The sequence below is a fragment of the Geotrypetes seraphini genome, chromosome 1 (assembly GCF_902459505.1).
Source record: "Geotrypetes seraphini chromosome 1, aGeoSer1.1, whole genome shotgun sequence".
Taxonomy (NCBI): Eukaryota; Metazoa; Chordata; class Amphibia; order Gymnophiona; family Dermophiidae; genus Geotrypetes; species Geotrypetes seraphini.
Window position 1 is genome coordinate 450,721,356 of NC_047084.1, and position 20,228 is coordinate 450,741,583.

General features: G+C 43.6%; 1 long non-coding RNA gene across 1 annotated transcript; it reads left to right on the forward strand.

The window, feature by feature from the left end:
* Positions 1–13,813: 13,813 nt before the first annotated feature.
* On the forward strand, positions 13,814–20,193 carry LOC117348742. Its single transcript, XR_004537047.1, has 2 exons — positions 13,814–13,950; positions 19,296–20,193. It is a non-coding gene; the product is annotated as an uncharacterized LOC117348742 (long non-coding RNA).
* Positions 20,194–20,228: the final 35 nt, after the last annotated feature.

Below are 20,228 nucleotides of genomic sequence, written 5' to 3' on the forward strand. Positions count from 1 at the left end.
GCAAGTGCACTCACTCCGCAGCTCCTCAGTAAGTATCTCAAACTTTATCTCAAATGCTCTTTCCTACCAACCTTTTAGAAAGTCAATCAAAACATATCCCTTTGACAAATTTCTCTGACTCCATTTCTACCATGATGTACTTCTAAAACACTTCAGAAAAATTTTGATTAAACTTAGCATGTTAATGTAATTTTGAAAGTTTTTTGTAATATCACTGTTTATATACAGTCTCTTCCTCTGTAAACTGCTCTGAACTGTTTGTGGTATTGCGGTATATAAAAACAAAGTTGTTATTATTATTATTATTATACGTATTTGTATTGCAAGATCTCGCTCATTTAGAACAGTCACTACACTCCCGCAGAGTCAGAGAGAGAAGAACCATCGGCTCAGTTGTGATGTGTGTATACTGTATGTACTTATATTGCAAGACATTGCTTGTATATCAAGTTAAAATTTAATAAAATGTTTTGCTTGTCTTGCAAACCAAGTTACTTGCAATCCAAGGTTTTACTGTATAAGTGTAGCTCCACAATATATCTACTTTTCCCTCCATATACAGTATTGGATATATTCTCAGAGCAGGGTTAGAGCAGGGATTACAGTAACACACATAAATGCCTAGGCTGGGCAGTTGACTTTCAAAAGAGCCACCTCGTGCCGACACAGGACTTAGAAAACCTAGGGGCACACTTCACCAGAGGACAGAACAAAGACCTTTATCTGCCGTCATCTACTATGTTACTATATTACTATGTTACAAGGTATTTCTGCCTAACTCGTGCCAGGTAAAGCTTTGACAACTGGTCAGTGCCGGTTCTTACAGCGTTATAGTACCTGCAGGTCCTGGGGTCCATGGTGATGATCATAGATGTGGTTCCATGGATGAGGGTCTATCTGCACCCACTACAGGATGCTCCTATTTCCTGTTGGAGTCCACAGAAGGATCCCTTGCATGCTGGGCTCCCTTGGACAGCAAAGGCTCAGAACAGTCTGGCCTGGTGGTTGAGTCCTCCATCTCTGTCCCGGGGTCTTCCCCTCCAGATCTCCAAATGGGTGATCCTGATGACAGATTTCAGCCTGTTCAGCTGGGGTGCTATTTGCTTGGATAGCCTGGTTCAGGGCTGGTGGTTCTCATCTGAGAAAAAGTGGTTGGAGCTTCGGACGATTCAGTTAGCCCTCCTGTACTTCAAGCATCTTTTCTGGAATCAGGCAGTGCATGTCTTTTCGGAAATACCATGACAGTGGCCTATGTCAACTGTCAGGGAGGTACTAGGAGCATGTCTCTGCATGTGGAAGTCCAGCTTCTCTTTTGGTGGGTGGAAAACCACCTCATGCTGATTTCAGTGGCGCAGGTAGCAGGAGTGGAGAACGTTCAGGCAGATTATCTCAGCCATCAGATTCTGAATCCAGGGGAATGGTCCCTGTCCCAGAGAGCTTTCAACTGCATAATGGAATGGTGGGGTCATCCAACATTTGACCTCATGACATTGGCAGCCAACAAGGCAGATGGGTTCTTCAGCCGCCGTTGCAAGCCAGGAAGCAAAGGCTTGGACATGCTAGTACAGCCCTGGCCACTGGAGGGTCTTCTTTATGTCTTCCCTCCATATCACTTGATAGGTCATCTGTTGAGACGAATCAAGGTGCACAGAGGTCAGGTGGTTCTCATGGCACCCGATTGGCTGAGACATCCGAGGTATGCTTACCTGGTTCGTTTGCAGCTGTATCAGGGGCTCAGGCTTCCCTGCCATCTTTGTCTCCTTATGCAGGGCCTGATTGCGCTCCAGGATCTGGACCATTTTGGTCTTACGGCCTGGCTATTGAGCACATGGCCTTAGTTCGCAGAGGCTATTCTTCAGGCATGATAGCTATTCTCTTGCGCAGCAAAAAGAAGTCAACTGTGGCAGCCTATGCGAAGGCTTGGAGATGTTATAATCTTGGTGTGTCCAGAGAAAGGAGAATCTGGTCTTGCCTTCAATACCACTGATTCTAGCCTTCCTTTAGGATGGGCTAGAAAAGGGTCTGGCCATTAGCTGCCTGAGGGTTCAGATTTCCGGTCTTTCTTGTCTTGGTTCTAAGCCTCTGAGAGGCTCTGTGGCTGCTCATCTGGACATCGTCAGGTTTCTTAGGGGCGCATCAAGGCTTCGGCCCCCACTGCAGCTACCCTCTCCGACTTAGAATCTCAATAATGTTCTCCGATCATTATCTCGTCTGCCCTATGAGCCTCTGGAGCAGGTGTCATTAATGGAACTCATTGTTAAGATAAGAACATAAGAACATAAGAAGTTGCCTCCACTGGGTCAGACCAGAGGTCCATCCTGCCCAGCGGTCCGCTCCCGCGGCGGCCCATCAGTCCGCAACCTGTGAAGAGGTTACTGACCACTTCTATAACCTACCTCAAGTTCTATATGTACCCCTCTATCCCCTTATCCTCCAGGAACCTATCCAAACCTTCCTTGAACCCCTGTACAGAGTTCTGGCTTATCACCTCCTCCGGAAGCTTGTTCCATGTGTCCACCACCCTCTGGGTAAAAAAGAACTTCCTAGCATTTGTTTTAAACCTGTCTCCTTTCAATTTCTCCGAGTGACCCCTAGTGCTTGTGGCTCCCCACAGTCTGAAGAATCTGTCCCTGTCAACCTTCTCTATGCCCTTTAGGATTTTGAAAGTTTCTATCATGTCCCCTCTAAGTCTCCTCTTCTCCAGAGAGAATAGCCCCAGCGTTTTTAACCTGTCAGCGTAAGAGAAATTTTCCATACCTTTTATCAGTTTAGTCGCCCTCCTGGTGGCCATAACTTTTGCCTGCAGAGTTTCCGAGATCCTTTTCTTCGTATTACTGATTCCAGCATGTTCCTGCACACTGTTCCTTCCTTCCTTTTTAAGGTAGTATCTAGTTTTCACAATAACCAGGAGGTCTGGCTGGCTACCTTTATTCCCTCAGGATCGAAAGAGCAGGACCAAGTGCTGAGGTTGCCGGGTGTGTCAGGCTTTTGTTGCGGTACTTGAAGGTCACGAATGAGTTTTGGGTATCCAATCACCTGTTCGTTCAAGTGGGTCCTGTCCGTACAGGGAGGCCGGCTTCAAAGGCCACCATTTCAAGATGGATCTATAAGGATATTTCTTCTGCCTATATTGTTGCCAGCAAGAAGCCTCCCCTTTCTGTATGGGCTCATTCTACTAGAGGTATATCTTACTCTTGGGCAGTCATCGGCGATGTCTTTGGAAGAGATTTGCAGGGCTGCTACCTGGTCCTCCTTTGCAGGGCTGCTACCTGGTCTAAGAGAGATTTTCTTTTCTGTGAAGATTGTGGGGCTCATTTTATAAAGGGTGCCTAAAGTTAGAAACATAGATTATGACGGCAGAAAAGGGCCATCGGCCCAACACGTCTGCCCACCCTAAGAACCCTTCCCCCCTAAGCACTTCCTCGAAGTGAACCCACATGCTTATCCCATTTTCTCTTAAAATTGAGCACGTTGCTGGCCTCAATGACCTGAAATGGAAGATTAGACATCTCTTAAGCGCCTAAAGCTAGACATCTCTTAAGCGCCTAACTTAATTGGCAAAATACCCTTAATAGCCTCAATTGTTAAAAAAAAAAAATGAATTGGGCGATAGGCACCTATCCAATTCTATAAAAGATGGGCACCTATCACATGGCACTAAGCGATGCCTAACACCTAAGTTGGTGCTTCTGTGGGTGGAGAGTGACTTAGGAGCTGCAAAGAGTGGTTCTCCAAAAACTTAGGCACCTGAAATACAGGCCTTTAAAACCCTCACCTACATTTCAGGCACCTAAGTTTTAACATAGGCACCACTAACCGCGATTCTGTAAACAACGCCTACGTGTGATTGACATGCAGTTGGTACCATTTTTCTAGGCACCAGCCGATTTAGGCACCATTTACAGACTCAGTCCCTATACAGTATTTATTACTTGGCCTTATGTAAATTAAAAAATTTGGAATAAATACAATTTTTAAAAGATATTCAATGCCAGGCCGTGTCCGAGCAAAAACATTGACTATCCAGGCATGCACAGCTAGCTTAACCGCATCAAGACAGGGCTACATTTTTTTTGCAGTCTTGTTATATTGTTCATGCCAATTTTGTAAATTTTGATATTTATATCAATAAAAAGATTTTCAAATAAATATGCAGTCTTGTTTATGTGGTTATCTTATGTGATTAAGCGCTGACTATTGGACCGCCCACGAATTAATCAGTTTTGGCTAGGGTGCTAATTGCAGAGATTCAGTAGCACTAACCTGTTAAGTGGGTCTGAATATCCATGGTTAGGTTTCAGGCTTATTAAAACTTGATACACCATGCTAGAGAATTATAACTCCACCTGGTCTTCTTGCCTTTTTCTTTATTGCCCTAAAATCCTGAAATGACTTCTCACCATATATCTGCTCCGAAACCACCTTTTTAAAATTCCAAACACTATTATGTCATATTTATAAAATGGAGAGAGTTATTGCCAGAGAGAATGTTTTAGGAAATTTCAAGATGTGTGGGAGCCATTAACAAAATATTGTACTGATTAGATGAAAATTTTTTCCCTTTAATTTTACAGGTTCAATTATGAGGGGGGGGAGGGGGTAATTTTATTATTACATATTGTACAAGGTATCTGACTATATAATAGGAAGGGGTGGGAAGGGTGGGAGATAAAAAATATCATTTGTACTATTAATGATTATTAAGTGATATACTTATTGTTAATCTGTTTTAACATATTGACACACTTGTAAGTTTGAAAATGAATAAAGATTAAAAAAAAAAAAAAAGAAAGAAAATATTTCTATTTGAAAAGGCTTTAACCTTATACCCCTTTGATATCTATTTTACTATCTCCCGTCCCTCCATAAGTGCTACCTGTGGAGAACAGGATAAACATATTTGTTTATCTGTTTTTATTTGATTTTATGTAATTTTTAATATTTATGCTTCTATATTTTTATGGATTTCCTTTCCTTTTTAAACTAGTAATTGTAAACAGCTTTGATCCCTGTGTAGGAAATAGCGATATATCAAGAAACAAATAAGCATAAACATATCTTTCATGGTGATTTATGTAATATAAAAACACAAAAGAAAGAGCTAGAGAGAGAAAAGAAAATAATAGAGAGAAGATAGGGAACTCCATTTGTAGATAGTACAGTCAGAGAGAAAATGATCGTAAGAGATTAGTAAGGCATGTGTTTTTCCAGGATTTCATTTTAGGGCTCCTTTTACAAAGGCGCGCTAGCGGTATAACGTGCATAATAGCGTGCGCTAAACTGCCGGATGCGCTAGCCGCTACCGCCTCCTCTTGGGCAGGCGGTAGTTTCTGGCCAGCGCAGGGGTTAGCGTGTGATGAAAAGTCGCGTGCGTTAACCCCGCTGGCGCGGCTTTGTAAAAGGAGCCCTTAGTTGTGCAGAAGAAAGCAGAATTAACTATAGTAAGTAATTGTGCATTGAAGTCATTGACATTGTGTTGAAGATAGCACCAGGCAAGTGATTTAAATTGTCAGGAGCCTCTCCTGGCTATTTAAATCACTTTGAATACTGTGCCCCATGTCATGAGTGCTCTTACAGACAGTTGATTAGGTGCCTTGCTGTCACATATGTGTGTAATTGTACACTTACCTGAGAAATTGACAGCATTCTGTACACTTACACACCCAAGTGGTTCTAAATCAGTGGTCTCAAACTCAAACCCTTTGCAGGGCCACATTTTGGATTTGTAGGTACTTGGAGGGCCTTAGAAAAAAAATAGTTAATGTCTTATTAAAGAAATGACAATTTTGCATGAGGTAAAACTCTTTATAGTTTATAAATCTTTCCTTTTGGATAAGTCTTAATAATAATATTGTAATTTATAGCTAAAGAGACATACGATCAAGAAACTGTTTTATTTTACTTTTGTGATTATGATAAACATACCGAGGGCCTCAAAATAGTACCTGAAGGGCTGCATGTGGCCCCCGGGCCGCAAGTTTGAGACCACTGTTCTAAATGTAGGAGTTCTGATGCAAAACCAGGGGGCCAATGTCCAGTTGCAATTAGAAACAATTGTGTTTCAGGAAGAGGCTGAAAGCTGCATTGTGTCAGGAAGCATTTGAGGAGAGTACTGCTTGGTTTGTCTTAATGTTGGTTTTTATATATGTGACGTAAGTCACTATGAGCTCGGGTAGAATTAAAGGTTTTCTAAACTGTCTTAAGTAAAGAAAAGACTGGATTGTTCCTCTTTATCCATTTCTCTGAGGAGCACTTCTGAGGTATTTGTCTGTAGGATGAATTCCCAGACAGAATCTATTTCATACGAGACATGTTCCTGCTACTGCTTTCATTAAGCTTTACGGAAGCTTGTTCATGATTCAGTTGTGTCTTCTGCACTTGATTACCGAGAGACGCAACTGTGTCTGTAAAGCTGAGAATAAAGTTTTGATAGCATCCTTTTAGGCCTGAAAAAACCTGCCCTTGTTTCTTGGTGGCTTGTCTCTCACATTCTTGCATGACACTGCAGGGAGCTCTGCGGGCTGATGTGGCTTGTGATGTACTTGAATGTTACTGTAATAATTATTAGCAGTGGTGTATTAAGGGGGGCAGAGGGATATACCACACAATGGGTACCATCATTGCTGTGGGCGCCAGCACCTCTCCTCTCCTCCTCTCTGTCCCCCCCGCATTTCTCTTTAAACACTCAGTGGCACGAGCAGCATCAAAAATAAAATTACTAGGAGTTACCATCGACAAAGATCTCACTTTCCATGATCACCTCAGCTCGGTTGCAAAAATTTGCTTTTTTAAACTTCGCCTTATTTGCTCTCTAACTTCGATTCTAGAGACAGATGCAATCAAAACCCTAATTCATTCTTTAGTTATTTCTCACCTTGATTACTGTAACTCTCTTTATAACGGACTCCCCCCCAAAAGAAATCCGACGCTTACAACTAATTCAAAACACAGCAATAAAACTCATCTATAAAACCGGCAAATTTGACCATGTAACCCCTCTTTTGAAGGAAGCACACTGGCTCCCTATAACACATCGTTTCACTTATAAAACCATTCTGCTCACCTTTAAAATCAGACTCTCTCACCTGCCTTTATATCTCGATAAGCTCCTCATCCCACAACGCTCAATACGTCTACTAAGATGGAATAAACTTTTGTTTATTCCATCCATAAAAGATTTCTTTTACACTAGGAAAATAAACTTTGCAGTAGTAGCTCCAACTTTGTGGAATGCTCTGCCACAGCCACTCCGATCCGAACATCAACTTGATAAATTTAAGATAAGCCTGAAGACCTTCTTATTTAGCGATGCCTTTTCATGTGTTTAGCTTTTTCTTTCTTTTTTCCTTCTTTTTCCTCTTTTCACTCTTCATTTATTTCTTCTTTTCTTATTCAGCCAACCGCTTTTATAAAGCGATCCCGCCCCATATGTTTTACCCTCTTCCCTCTCTCTCCTTTCTTCTTCTAACATGTAACTCTCCCCCCAATCCTACCTACTTTCCCTCACCTTCAAGTCTGTCTAGTTAATGTCCTTGGTGTGCACTTTTATTATTTTTTTTAAGTATTTATCTCTTTTTTAAAAATTTTTTATTGTAAACCAGCCAGATACTTGTTGATGGTCGGTATATTAAAAGTCAATAAACTTGAAACTTGAAACTTTCAACTTTCAATTGCTGGTTGCGCCGACCTCGGCTCCCTTCCAATGTTACTTCCTGGTTGTGGTCAAACAGTATTCAAATCTAGGCTAAAAAGAGGCTGCCTTTAACTCTTTTTTAAAAAAAAATCTTTATTAATTTTTCAAACTGAAGAAAAAGTGCATACAGATAAACATACAGATATGAACAATTAATAGCACTTACAATTGCATAAATATAAAAAACATAGCACCTTACACCCTCCCCCCTATCTGGATATGTGTGGAAAAATTAAAAAAAAAAAAAAAAATTAAGGATCGTTTCAATTAACCAATCTACAATTTAATAAATGTTTCCAACGGCCCCAGACTTCTTTGAATTTTTTTTTTTAATTTCCCACTTGTTCTACATACATTCTCTCATAGCTATAATATAAGCACAACGTTTCCCAGCAAAAAAAAAAAAAGATTTAACCTGTCATAATTTTTCCAATTCCTGGTTATCATCTGCATAGCAACCCATGTCTTAATTAAAAGAAGTCTGCTTTTATATTTGTCAACTGGATTCTTCGGTTTCAATAATGCTCCAAATAAAACCATCTCATATGTCAATGGCATAGGAACACCAAGTATCCTAATAATCTTTCCCCATATCAATTTCCAGAAATTGAGTATCAAGGGACAATAAAACAAATGATCCAGTGTCCCTGCTTCAAGATGACAGCGCCAGCATCTATTAGACTTTGAACTATCCAACTTTTGTAAACGAACTGGGGTCCAAAAAATTCTACATAACAGAAAAAAACAAGTTTGTCTCATAGATGCTGACGCTGTACATCCCATTCTCCAAGTCCAAATCCATGGCCATTATCTCAATGCTCCAAATGTCTTTTAAACTTGTTTTAGGTTTCTTATTCAAATATTCAGACATTAATTTGTACCACTTGGCGACCTGATGCCCCTGCCAATCTGTCTGGAAACATAGGAACGGCAAGCTGTACTGATTTTTTAAATTTCGCCAATCTGGGACCTCTTTCTGAGTGGCCTGTTTCAACTGCAACCATTTAAATCCTTGAGACTTTGATATGCTAAATGATTGTTGCAATTGTAATAAATTTACCATTATCCCATTAGAAATTACATCTTCCAAAATACATATGCCTGCCTGCAGCCAATGTTTCCAGAGGATCTTAGACTCGCCAATTTGAATCTTGGAGTTCAATCATAGGGATTGACACGTGGATTGTTGTATTGGAGTAGATGTTAAATTATTAATGAATTTTAATGTGGTCCAGGTGGAAAAAAGAATACTATTGTCCTTGTATATTCTGGGCAGCTTGATACTCAAAATGTGGCTCAAACATAATGGGTTGATATATCTGGCTGGTATACAAATTTGTTATTTTTACAAGGCAATATCACTAAATCATCTAAGGTGAAACTGTTAGTTCACCCTTTCTACCTTGTATCCAAAGGAAAGTGTAACGTTTGTTTTCAAACCCTCAGAGACGCCACCAGAAGATCACATCATCATATCCTCTGGCTTTACGCACCTGATCCTCATCGGGTCAATATATAGTGTGTGTGCTTCTCTAATTTTTATCTATTTTTGACTTTTTTAAATTTTAGTTTATTCTAAAACAATAAATAGTTTTAAAGAATATTGTTGTGTACTTAGCTTCACTGGTGGTTGTTGGTTAGCAAGGGATTAAAGAGCCAACATGTTTCACCCGTAGAGGGGGTTTCTTCAGGGCTACCATCCCTTTTTAATACCAATTCTTTATCCATGATATGACCACCCAATTTAAGTCTTTTAACATTATTTTCAAACATAATGGGGACATGAGATGGCTCTCTAAGATCAGCCAATCCGGAAGATTCTCCTTGAGTTTAGGAAGGATCCAATACATACCCTGACGCAGAATGAAGGCTTGATGATGCCCCATGGAATGGCAGAGTCCTGAAGAATCTCAGACTCCAGAGCCATGCGCAGCAGCTGAAAACATGGAAATGGGTGAACCAGAGCCAGCTCCTGCTCTCACAGAAGAAATAGAGATAAACCTCTGCACAGTGGGCAAGTAGCCATTTTTGAGGGGGGGGGGGAGGTTCTCTCTTGCCTTGGGGAGAAAGACTGAGTCCTGTGTGGGTTTTTTTGTTTGTGGTACATGCTAAAACCTTTTTGTACTGTTGGAAGGACTAGTGCTGATAGCAGTGTTGCATTTTGTTGTTAGCAAGAAACTTTTTCTTTAGCGTTTTTTTTGTTAACCAAAAGCCTTGCAGTGTTTTGGTATTGCTGGGGATTGCATAAAGTTGAGGGGGGAGTGTATGCTGTGACATCTGGTTGGAATATTTCTTTTGAGGGATTCTTTTTTCATATATGTTACCTGAAGAAAAAATGATAAATGCTACACAGCAACGTTAGGCTCCACAATTAGCTCTGAGGAGCAAACACCTGCCAATGCTGGAGAGAGGCAGACAATGAGAATATTAACTGTACACTTTACCCTCCCCATTCGCGGTTTCTGCACTCGTGATTTCACATAATCGCGATTTTTTTTCTGGGGAGGGGGAAAATAAAAAAACTTATATTTTTTTACCTCTCTGCCGCCTTCCCGGCCTTACCTGGTGGTCTAGCAGGCTTTCGGGGCAGGAGAGATCTTCCTATGCTCCTGCCCTGTGCAGATCGCCATGAGGAAATGGCTGTAGGGAGTTCCCATCGTAGTCTCGAGAGACTACGGGAACTCACAGCAGCCATTTCCTCATGGCGATCTGCACGGGGCAGGAGCATAGGAAGATTGCTCCTGCCCCGAAAGCCCTCTAGACCACCAGGTAAGGCCGGGAAGGTGGCAGGGAGGTGGGAGTGGGTCAGAGCCAGATAATCGCGGTTTTTCGCCGTTCGCGGTCCGACTCTGCCCGTATCCCCTGCGAATAACGAGGGAAAAGTGTATTACCTTGTTGAAAGTTTGTTTGTTTGAGAATGCTTGCAAGGGCCTGGTGAAGAGGACTTAGTTGGAATACCGAAGTCCAGGCACCTTGCTGGGCTGTGGCCTTTTTGCCAGCCCTAAACACAGTTCCAGTGTTTGGACTTTTCTGTTGTGAATTACACTTCTCCCTCCGTATCCACGGGGGTTAGGGCAGAGCCGGCCTGCGAATATTAAAAAACCATGAATAATATTTGGGCCGGTTCTGCCCCTAACCCCCGCTTTCTCCTGGCTATTTTAAGCCCTGTAAACCCCCCCCCCCCTTTAAGCCTTACCTGGTGGTCTAGTGGGTTTTCGGGGCAGGAGCGATCTTCCCATGCTCCTGCCCCGTACAGATTGCTCACAGGAAATGACTCGAGAAACTACGGGAGCTCAAGGCAGCCATTTCCTATGAGCGATCTGCACAGGGCAGGAGCGTGGGAAGATTGCTTCTGCCCCGAAAACCCGCTAGACCACCAGGTAAGGCTTAAGGTGGGGCTTACAGGGCTTAAAATAGCCTGAAAAATTAAAATGGTTGTTTTGATTTAAAATTGTGAATAACCGAATCTGTGGATGCTGAAACCGCAGATTTGGAGGGGGAAGTGTATTTTTGTTTTACTGGCAAGTTGTTTCTGGGTCTGCTTGGACTGTGGAAGCAACCCAGAAAGAACTGAACTTTGTGGGACTTGCAAAAGGCGTGGCTGAATGTTTAGAAGCCAGGGTTAAGAACATAAGAACATAAGAAGTTGCCTCCGCTGAGGCAGACTAGAGGTCCATCTCGCCCAGCGGTCCACTCTCGCGGCGGCCCATCAGGCCCACTGCCTGAACAGTGGTCTCTGACTAATTTTACAAATTACCTCTAATCCTATCCCTCTAACCTTACCTCTACTCTTATCTGTACCCCTCAATCCTTTTGTCCTCCAGGTACCTGTCCAGACCCTCTTTGAAGCCCTGTAGCGTGCTTCTGCTTATCACATCCTCCGGTAGCACGTTCCATGTATCCATCACCCTCTGGGTGAAAAAGAACTTCCTGGCATTTGTTCTAAACCTTTCCCCTCTCAATTTCTCTGAGTGCCCCCTTGTACTTGTGGTTCCCCATAATTTGAAAAATCTGTCCCTGTCCACTTTTTCTATGCCCTTCATGGATCTTGAAGGTTTCTATCATGTCTCCTCTGAGTCATCGCTTTTCCAGCGAGAAAAGCCCCAGCTTTTTCAGTCTGTCAGTGTATGAGAGGTCCCCCATACCCTTTATTAGCTTAGTTGCTCTTCTCTGGACTCTCTCAAGTACCGCCATGTCCTTCTTGAGGTACGGCGACCAGTACTGGACACAGTACTCCAGGTGTGGGCTCACCAATGCACGATACAGTGGCAGGATGACTTCCTTCGTCCTGGTCGTGATACCCTTCTTAATGATACCCAACATTCTGTTCGCTTTCCTTGAGGCTGTGGCGCACTGCGCCGACGCCTTCAATGTTGTGTCTACCATCACTCCCAGGTCTCTTTCAAGGTTGCTCACCCCTAGCGGTGATCCCCCCATCTTGTAAGTGAACATTGGGTTCTTTTTCCCAACATGCATGACCTTGCATTTCCCTATGTTGAAGCTCATCTGCCACTTTTTGGTCCACTCTTCCAGCATTGTCAGATCTTTTTGGAGGTTTTCGCAGTCCTCCATGGTTTTGACCCTGCTGTATAGTTTAGTGTCATCCGCAAATTTAATAACCTCACATTTTGTTCCCGCCTCCAGGTCGTTAATAAATATATTGAACAGAAGCGGTCCCAGCACCGACCCCTGTGGAACTCCGCTCGTGACCCATTTCCAATCTGAGTAATGGCCCTTTACTCCAACCCTCTGTTTCCTGTCCGCCAGCCAGTTTTTGATCCTTTGGTGGACCACCCCTTGCACCCTGTGGTTCCATAGCTTCCTTAGCAGTCTTTCGTGTGGTACCTTGTCGAAGGCTTTTTGGAAGTCAAGGTAAATGATGTCTATGGATTCCCCTTTATCCACCTGGCTGTTTACCCCCTCAAAGAAGTATAATAAGTTCGTGAGGCATGATCTGCCCTTGCAGAAGCCATGCTGGCTCGACTTTAGCTGCCCATTGTTTTCGATGTGTTCCCAGATGCTGTCTTTAATCAGCGCTTCCATCATCTTTCCCGGAACCGAGGTCAAGCTCACCGGCCTGTAGTTTCCCGGGTCTCCCCTTGAGCCTTTCTTGAAGATGGGCGTGACATTTGCTATTTTCCAGTCCTCCGGAATCTCTCCAGTTTTTAAGGATAGGTTGCATATCTGTCGAAGTGGCTCAGCTATTTCGTTCCTTAGTTCCTTGAGTACCCTTGGGTGAATGCCGTCTGGACCTGGCGATTTGTCGCTCTTTAGCCTGTCTATCTGCCTGAGGACATCCACCTTGCTCACCTCTATTTTGTTTTTCTTTTTGCTTTCTGCTGGCAGGGTAATGAGGCCTGCTTAGCAAACTTACCTGAAAGCCTGAGCTTTGGAAAGGGGATAGAATAAAACTGAACTCATCCTTTAAAATCCAGAACTGATTTAGAGTTGTTTTTTTTTTACTGTTTGAAATTAGAGTTGTTTTTTTTTACTGTTTGAATTTTGTGTTGAAGCAGACTTGTGCATTTGTGACGCTCTCACCCTGAAGGGCCATTCTCCCTCTAGAGTGGCGTGCATATGTCAGTCTAGTCACCCATCCCGGCACTATTGCTACCCAGTGGAGGCCGGGTGGGCAACACTCTGTGAGAAATTTACTAACCCCTATTTGTCTGTTTTAATTAGATTGCAAGCTTTATTGAGCAGGGATTGTCTTACATGTTTAATAAACAGTGTGGTGTACGTCCAGCATCGTTATGGAAACAATAAATGGGAGGGTGCTTGAGGAATATTCACTGACTAACAGACCCCATGCTAACTGCCACTATTCGGCATGGATCAAAGTGGCATTCCAGAGGAAAGGGAACAAGTCCTGTTTCTGTGACCCCCCCAATCACTAATGGTTATTCCTTTAAGTCCCGACCACAGTTTGCGAAGCACCTTTGTAGGGGGTTGGTTGTTTTTTTTTTAGGTGCTAAGCCTTAGTGGGACCTGTAGATGGCAGTAGAATACCGGTGTGTTAAGTGCTGTTTTGAATTTTATTTAACTGGGGAAAAGATATTACATTACATTACATTACGGATTTCTATTCCGCCTATACCTTGCAGATATCCCAAAAAAGAAGGCCAGTTCTGTTCCAAGAGCAGGAAGAACTGAAGGATGGACAAGAATTACAGTCTCACAAGATTATACAGGGCAAAACATAAAATAAAGGGTGCATGCTGGATTTATATTCATTCCAGAACTGAGAGACCAGAAGGGTGAGTTAAAGGATTTATGGAAACAACTTGTGCCTAGGTTGTATGTTTAATTTTGTAAAGCCTAGTACTTAGGCAGGGTGTCAGGTCAAAACTGCGGAAGACAAAGGCGCGCACCAAAGAAAATAACTGTTTTTAGGGACTCCTACGGGGAGGTGTGGGGGGGAACTCCCCACTTTACTTTATACAGATTGCACCGCGTTGTGGGGGGCGGAGTGGGGGGTTTGGGGGGTTGTAACCCCCCACATTTTACTGAAAACTTCACTTTTTCCCTAAAAACAGGGAAAAAGTTAAGTTTACAGTATAATGAGGGGGGTTAAAACCCCCCAAACCACCCACAACGCCACCGCGATCTGAATTAAGTAAAGTGGGGGGGGCTCCCCAACAAAACCCCCCGTCAAAGCCCCTAAAAACGTCATTTTCTTCGGTGCGCGCCTCCGTCTTGCGCTCAGTTGTCGGCGCGCGCCTTTGTCTTCCGCGGTTTTGTCTATGAACCCTTAGGCAGTATATAAACTTTTTAATAAATAAATACATTTTTTTAAATTTGAGTTATATTTTGAGCAGTTGAAGGAAGCCTATCAAGTACAAGAGAAGGTAATGATGCTGCATGATGCCATTAACTCATAGATATAGTACAGTCTCAATTATCTGACCTTTGCTAATCCGACTATCTGGCATAGGGTTACCAGACGTCCAGGAAAACCTGGACATGTCCTCTTTTAAGAGGACTGTCTGGGTGCCCAGATGGACTTTCCAAAACCTGGTAGTTTGTCCGGGTTTTGGAAAGCCCCCAACCTCCTGGCCGAATCTGGAGGGCCTCTGAGCATGCGCGGATGATGTCATATGCGTCCGCCAGACACCACCACCCCCCAAGTCACGTCCTTACATCGCTCTTAAGAAATGTGGTTTCTCTTTCTGTTTTCCGGCGTAGCATAGAGGGATGTTTTGCACCTGAGACAATTCGTTATAGACCCGGAATCATGTTTTCTGCAAAAGAGCACTGTTGTTACCTGGGACCCTGCCTTTGTTTATGCATTGTTTGAGGAGTTACCTTTGTTTTCAGTTCATAGTCATTAGCGCGCATTTGACTTGCCACCTTGTTTTCTGTATTATCTGATAACGGGTCAGTCCTGTTTACTGAGACTGTACTGTATGTGTAGTTGGGTAGGCATTACAAACAGATAAATTTGATATGAATAGTTTATAGTTTATTTAAATTTGCTATACCGCCTTACACTAACTTGCAGATCAAAGCGATTTACAATTAAAACAACAAAAGGAAAACAGAAAAGGAACTACAAATTAGACAGGAAAGCAGACATTCGTTCAAGACCAATCTTAAACCAATATTTCTGAGAGGTGGAGACAGAGGGGAACAAATAGATTCAGGTAGGATAGGGACAGATGAAACCTCGGGGGGGGGAATATACTATAGCGAACAGGACTGTCCTGTTTTTAGATCCCCTGTCCCGTTGTCTCCGCACACAGCTTCGGGATGCCAAAATGTCCTGTTTTCAGGGACAGTATCCCGAAGCTGTGCGTGGGGCCAATGGGACAGGTGATCGCTTCCCCTCCCTCCCTGCTGCGCCAAGCCAACCTCCCTCCTTCCCTTCCTCCAGCGCCTGATTCAACACCCCCTCCAGGTCCGCAGCTGCTGCTGCTTGCCAGCCTCTCTTACCTCTCTCCAGCCAGATTCAACCCCTACCCCCAGTCCGCCGCCGCTGCTTGCCACCCAGAAGCCTTCTTCCCGACGTCAATTCTGACGTCAGAGAGGAAGTTCTGGGCCATGTCTTCATCTCACTACAGCTCCCTTATAGGTTATGGTGAGCCCCCCAAACCACTTCCAGAATCCCCTAGACCCACTTATCTACCACCCCAATAGCCCTTATGGCTGCAGGAGCCACTTATATGCCAGTAAAAAAGGGTTTTGGGGTATATAGGGGAGTGCAAATGTTTCAATATCAATGCAGTGATTACAGGTGCTTAATGGCAGGGGTCCTGCTCTCCATGGGTCCCTAACCCATGACGGCTTAAGACGCCTCTGTGCAGCACAACTAGGCTTTCCTATGCCAGGCTGTCAGGTGATGATGTTCTGGAGGCACAATTTTCAAGCTGTGATTAATATTTGTATGGGGGGATCGGTGATCACTGGGGTAGTGTGGGGGGAGGGTCTGTATTATGTGTTTGCAGTGCTTATCTGGTGACTTTAGGTGGATTTTTGTAACTTAGACCATTGGGGGATTCATTCTTTCTTCTTTTCTTTGTTGTTAATCGTTGCTGTTTCCTCTTGCAGCATCAGAACCCCCTCCCCTCCCCCTGGCCCCTCTGTCAAATTTAAGAACCCATTGTGGCCCACAAGTCAAAATGTTTGCCCACCTGTGCTAGGCCATCCTTCAGGGGTGGGGTTAATCACTGACACTGAGGGACTCACTCTACAACAGCCCAGACACCCTGCAACCAATCACAGAATCAATGAAAAGGCAGCGTTGGTGTGCAGAGGACAATATTTAGGGGAAATGGGTCAATTTTAGCAGGCAATAGAAAAGGTGCCAATACTCAGTACTCCCTGGAAAAAAAAGCTTTGATTTTAACACTGCAGCCTGCCACAGAATCTGCTGCTGGTTCATTTTGAAAGCACTTAAGACACACAAAGACAATAGTAAGCTATGATACTTTGTGTGTCTTGTACTTTGAAAATGAGCCCCTATATCACTGCAGCCAGCCACAAAGATTTAGCCACATGGCTACCTGCTTCTGCTAACCTTTCATTTTCCCCGTTAACCATTTGTGTTCATTAAATTGTTGATGTAAGGCACTTGAAAGGTGGGCCTCTAGGTCCTGTTTCTGCTTTCTCTTTACTTTAAAAACAAAAAACAAAAACAGGAGTCTCTGTGCTTGTCCTGTACCCTACTAAGTTTCCTGGTATAGCCTTCGCCATTCACTCCAGGAGGACATTCCAGGTATTCGTCATCTTTTCCGAGAAAAATTGTTTCCAAAGTATTACACACACAAGCGAGAAAGAGGGTGGGCAGGGGCCATAGTGACAGTGCTGATGGAGGCAATGTTGAAGTTCATTAGTATGGGTGAAGAGGGAAACTTTCCCCCTTTGTCTCTTGCTTGCAGGGTAGCTGTACAGTTGAACTCTTTGCTGTGGCAGAGGCAGAAAGGTTCCAGCTCTTTCCATCTCGGATAAAGCGATGTGGCCTCAGTGTTGCTCCACTTGAATGCACAGAAATAGAGGTTAGCAAACTAAGGGGTCCTTTTACTGAGGCATGCTCGCCGACTTAGCGCTTGCTAAATATTAATGCGCACTAAATGCTAACGGGTCCAGTATATTCTAAGGATGTGTAAGCGTTTAGCGCACTAATATTTATCGTGCGCTAAAACAGCTAGCGCGCTTTAGGAAAAGGACCTCCTTAGAAGTAAGATAATACCTTTACGTGGGATTACACGCCATAATATTTTCTGTGACCAGACCCACCATCTGGAGTGATCTCCCTTCCTTCCTGACTAGAAGTCTCTCAGGAAAGATTCAAAGTGGTCTTGAAAACTTTTCTGTTCAATGATGCCTTTGATTAAGTCCCCCCCCCCTCACTTTTGTCTAGAAGACAAAATGTTCCCTCCACCTTTTTTGCCCTTTTACATGGATACATGGAGACACCTTTGCGCAATTGGCCTGCATACCCATAGTTTTTTTCTTTCCTGCTCCTCTTTCCCATCAATTATTATTTTTCCATTTTCATCCCCTTTCTCTGTCCCTCTCTTAATTTCAAGTTCTATCTCCTTCCCCCCCTCCCCATTATTAAAACTATTGTATACTGCTTGAAAAAAATCCATATTTTATACACTCCAGTAAGGAACTAAGGGTGACAGAGAAGTACATAGAAGACCTACAGGGAAATTGTAGAAAAGCCCCACCTCCAGTCTGGCAGCTTCTTTGCTGCCTCGGAGGAGGGAGGTCTTCTTAAAGGAGAGAATCACCCTGGTGAAGTAGGAGGCAACCCTGTAGCCAGGACCTGCCCACCAGGGGATGCAATATCTTCTTGCACCAAGGATGTGTCTTGAGGGGCTTCTGCCCATGAGAGAAGGGTTAGGAGAGCCGTTATAGTGAGAGATTCGATCATTAGGCATGTAGATAGCTGGGTGGCTGGTGGACATAAGGTTACTTGCCTGCCTGGTGTACAGGTGGTGGACCTTATGCGTCACTTAGATGTGATTTTAGACAATGCTGGGGAGGAACCTGCTGTCTTGGTACATGTGGGTTCCAATGACATAGGGAAATGTGGAAGGGAGGTTCTTGAAGCCAAATTTAGGCTCTTAGGTAGGAAGTTGAATTCCAGAAATTCCAGGGTAGCATTTTCAGAAGTGCTCCCTGTTCCACATGCAGGTCCCAAAGACAGGCAGAGCTCCGGAGTTTCAATGCGTGGATGAGGCAATGGTGCAGGGAGGAGGGTTTTAGATTTGTTAGGAACTGGACAACATACTGGGGAAGGGGGAGTCTATTCCTCAAAGATGGGCTCCACCTTAACCAGGGCAGATGTCAACATGATGACATCACACACATGCGCACATAAGTGTGATGTCATCACGTCGACATCCACGCATGCGCAGAGGCCGAGACATGGGCCAGAGCTCTGGAAAGGAGACACGAGGTATGTGTGAGGACAAGGCTGTGGTGGAATGGGGTAGAGCCAGGATTGGAATGGGGCGGGGCAACGTGTCCTCTTTTTTTAAAGAGGAAATCTGGTAACCCTACAATAATAGATTGTACTCACAATGTGGGAAGGTGCCGGCCTAGGATTACCATATGGCTCCAGAAAAAGGACGGATTGAGACATCCAGGTTTTACTTCCATTGAAAGCAATGGAAGTAAGTAGGACAGATTGAGATATCCAGATTTTACTTCCAATGGAAGTAAAACCCAGACGTCTCAATCTATCCTCCTTTTTCTGGGGGCCATATGATAATCGTAAGGCTGGACTCTGGAGAAGATATTTCTTCCTCAAACAAGCATGCAGAGTCCTCAGGAGCTTGCCTCTTCAGGCTGCCTTTTAATCAGTCTCTAAGAGACTGAGACCCTCAACCCTACTGTCTCTTGACACATCTTTGGGGGGTGGGAAAGGATGTAGCTGGCACCCACAAATCCTTCAGGACTGATACAGGGGCCAGTCAGCCTGCGCTCAAGTGTCTGATGAATCAGGGACGAGCTGAGCTCCCGAGGTACCAAACCCCGAGCTGTCCACAATGTTAATGCAGGCCTTCTAGGTAGGTTTCCTAAAAAAGGAGTTTCCCCCCCCACCCCCGCCCAGCTACAAACCTTTGATTACAGAATCTGTATTTTCTCCCAGGCAGAGATACCCCCCCAGGAATACTGGTGATCTCTTGGGCACTGTAAAGCCTTGAAAAATCGGATAAAAATACCTGAAAATAACAAATCAGATGCAGAGCAGAAGACACCTTCGCAACTCGCTTGCAGAAGAAAGTGAGGGAGAAGGGCCTGTCCAGTGACACAAGGAGGCGGAGCTGAAGAAATTGTGTTTGATGTCTTATACTAATTTTCGACGAGTATGAGGATAAAACCTATGGGCCAGACTATTGTACCCTTTGCACTGGAAAAAGGTATTACCTTTATTATTATTTTGTATGTTAACCTTATTCCTATGCAGCTATTCCCATGGAACTGAGAAACCTGCATTCTTCTTGGTCAAGAAGCCTAGACCCAGAAGACCCCTCACAAAATGATATCATCCCAAGTGCTGGGGGATCATTCTTAAACTTGTGGAAGATGGGAGGGGGCAACTATAAAGACTGAACTAGGATTCGCAAGGGATACTAGACTTTGTGGAAATTACATGGTATAAGATTTTAAAAAGAAATGGGATATGTATGTGGGATCTCTAGCCGGGTGAAGTCTGGGGGTGGGTCATTAGCGTGGGCAGACTTGATGGGCTACAGCCCTTTTCTGCCGTCATATTCTATCTAAGACCATATTTTGAAATTTCAGTTTTTAAAATTCTTATGCAATCTTTACTGTTAAGCATTCTTGACTATTGCAATATCATCTATTTGTCAAGTACCAAGAAAAATATGGCCAGACTCAAACTGATATAGAATTAATTTATGGTCTGAAGAAATATGACCACGTGACTCCACTTTATTGTGAGCTGCATTGGCTCCCAGTGAAGGCACGAGTTGTTTTCAAATTGGGATGTCTGTACTATAAAGTTGCTTTTGGATTAGCTCCATCATATCTAGTTGATACATTTCTTATAGCACCTTAC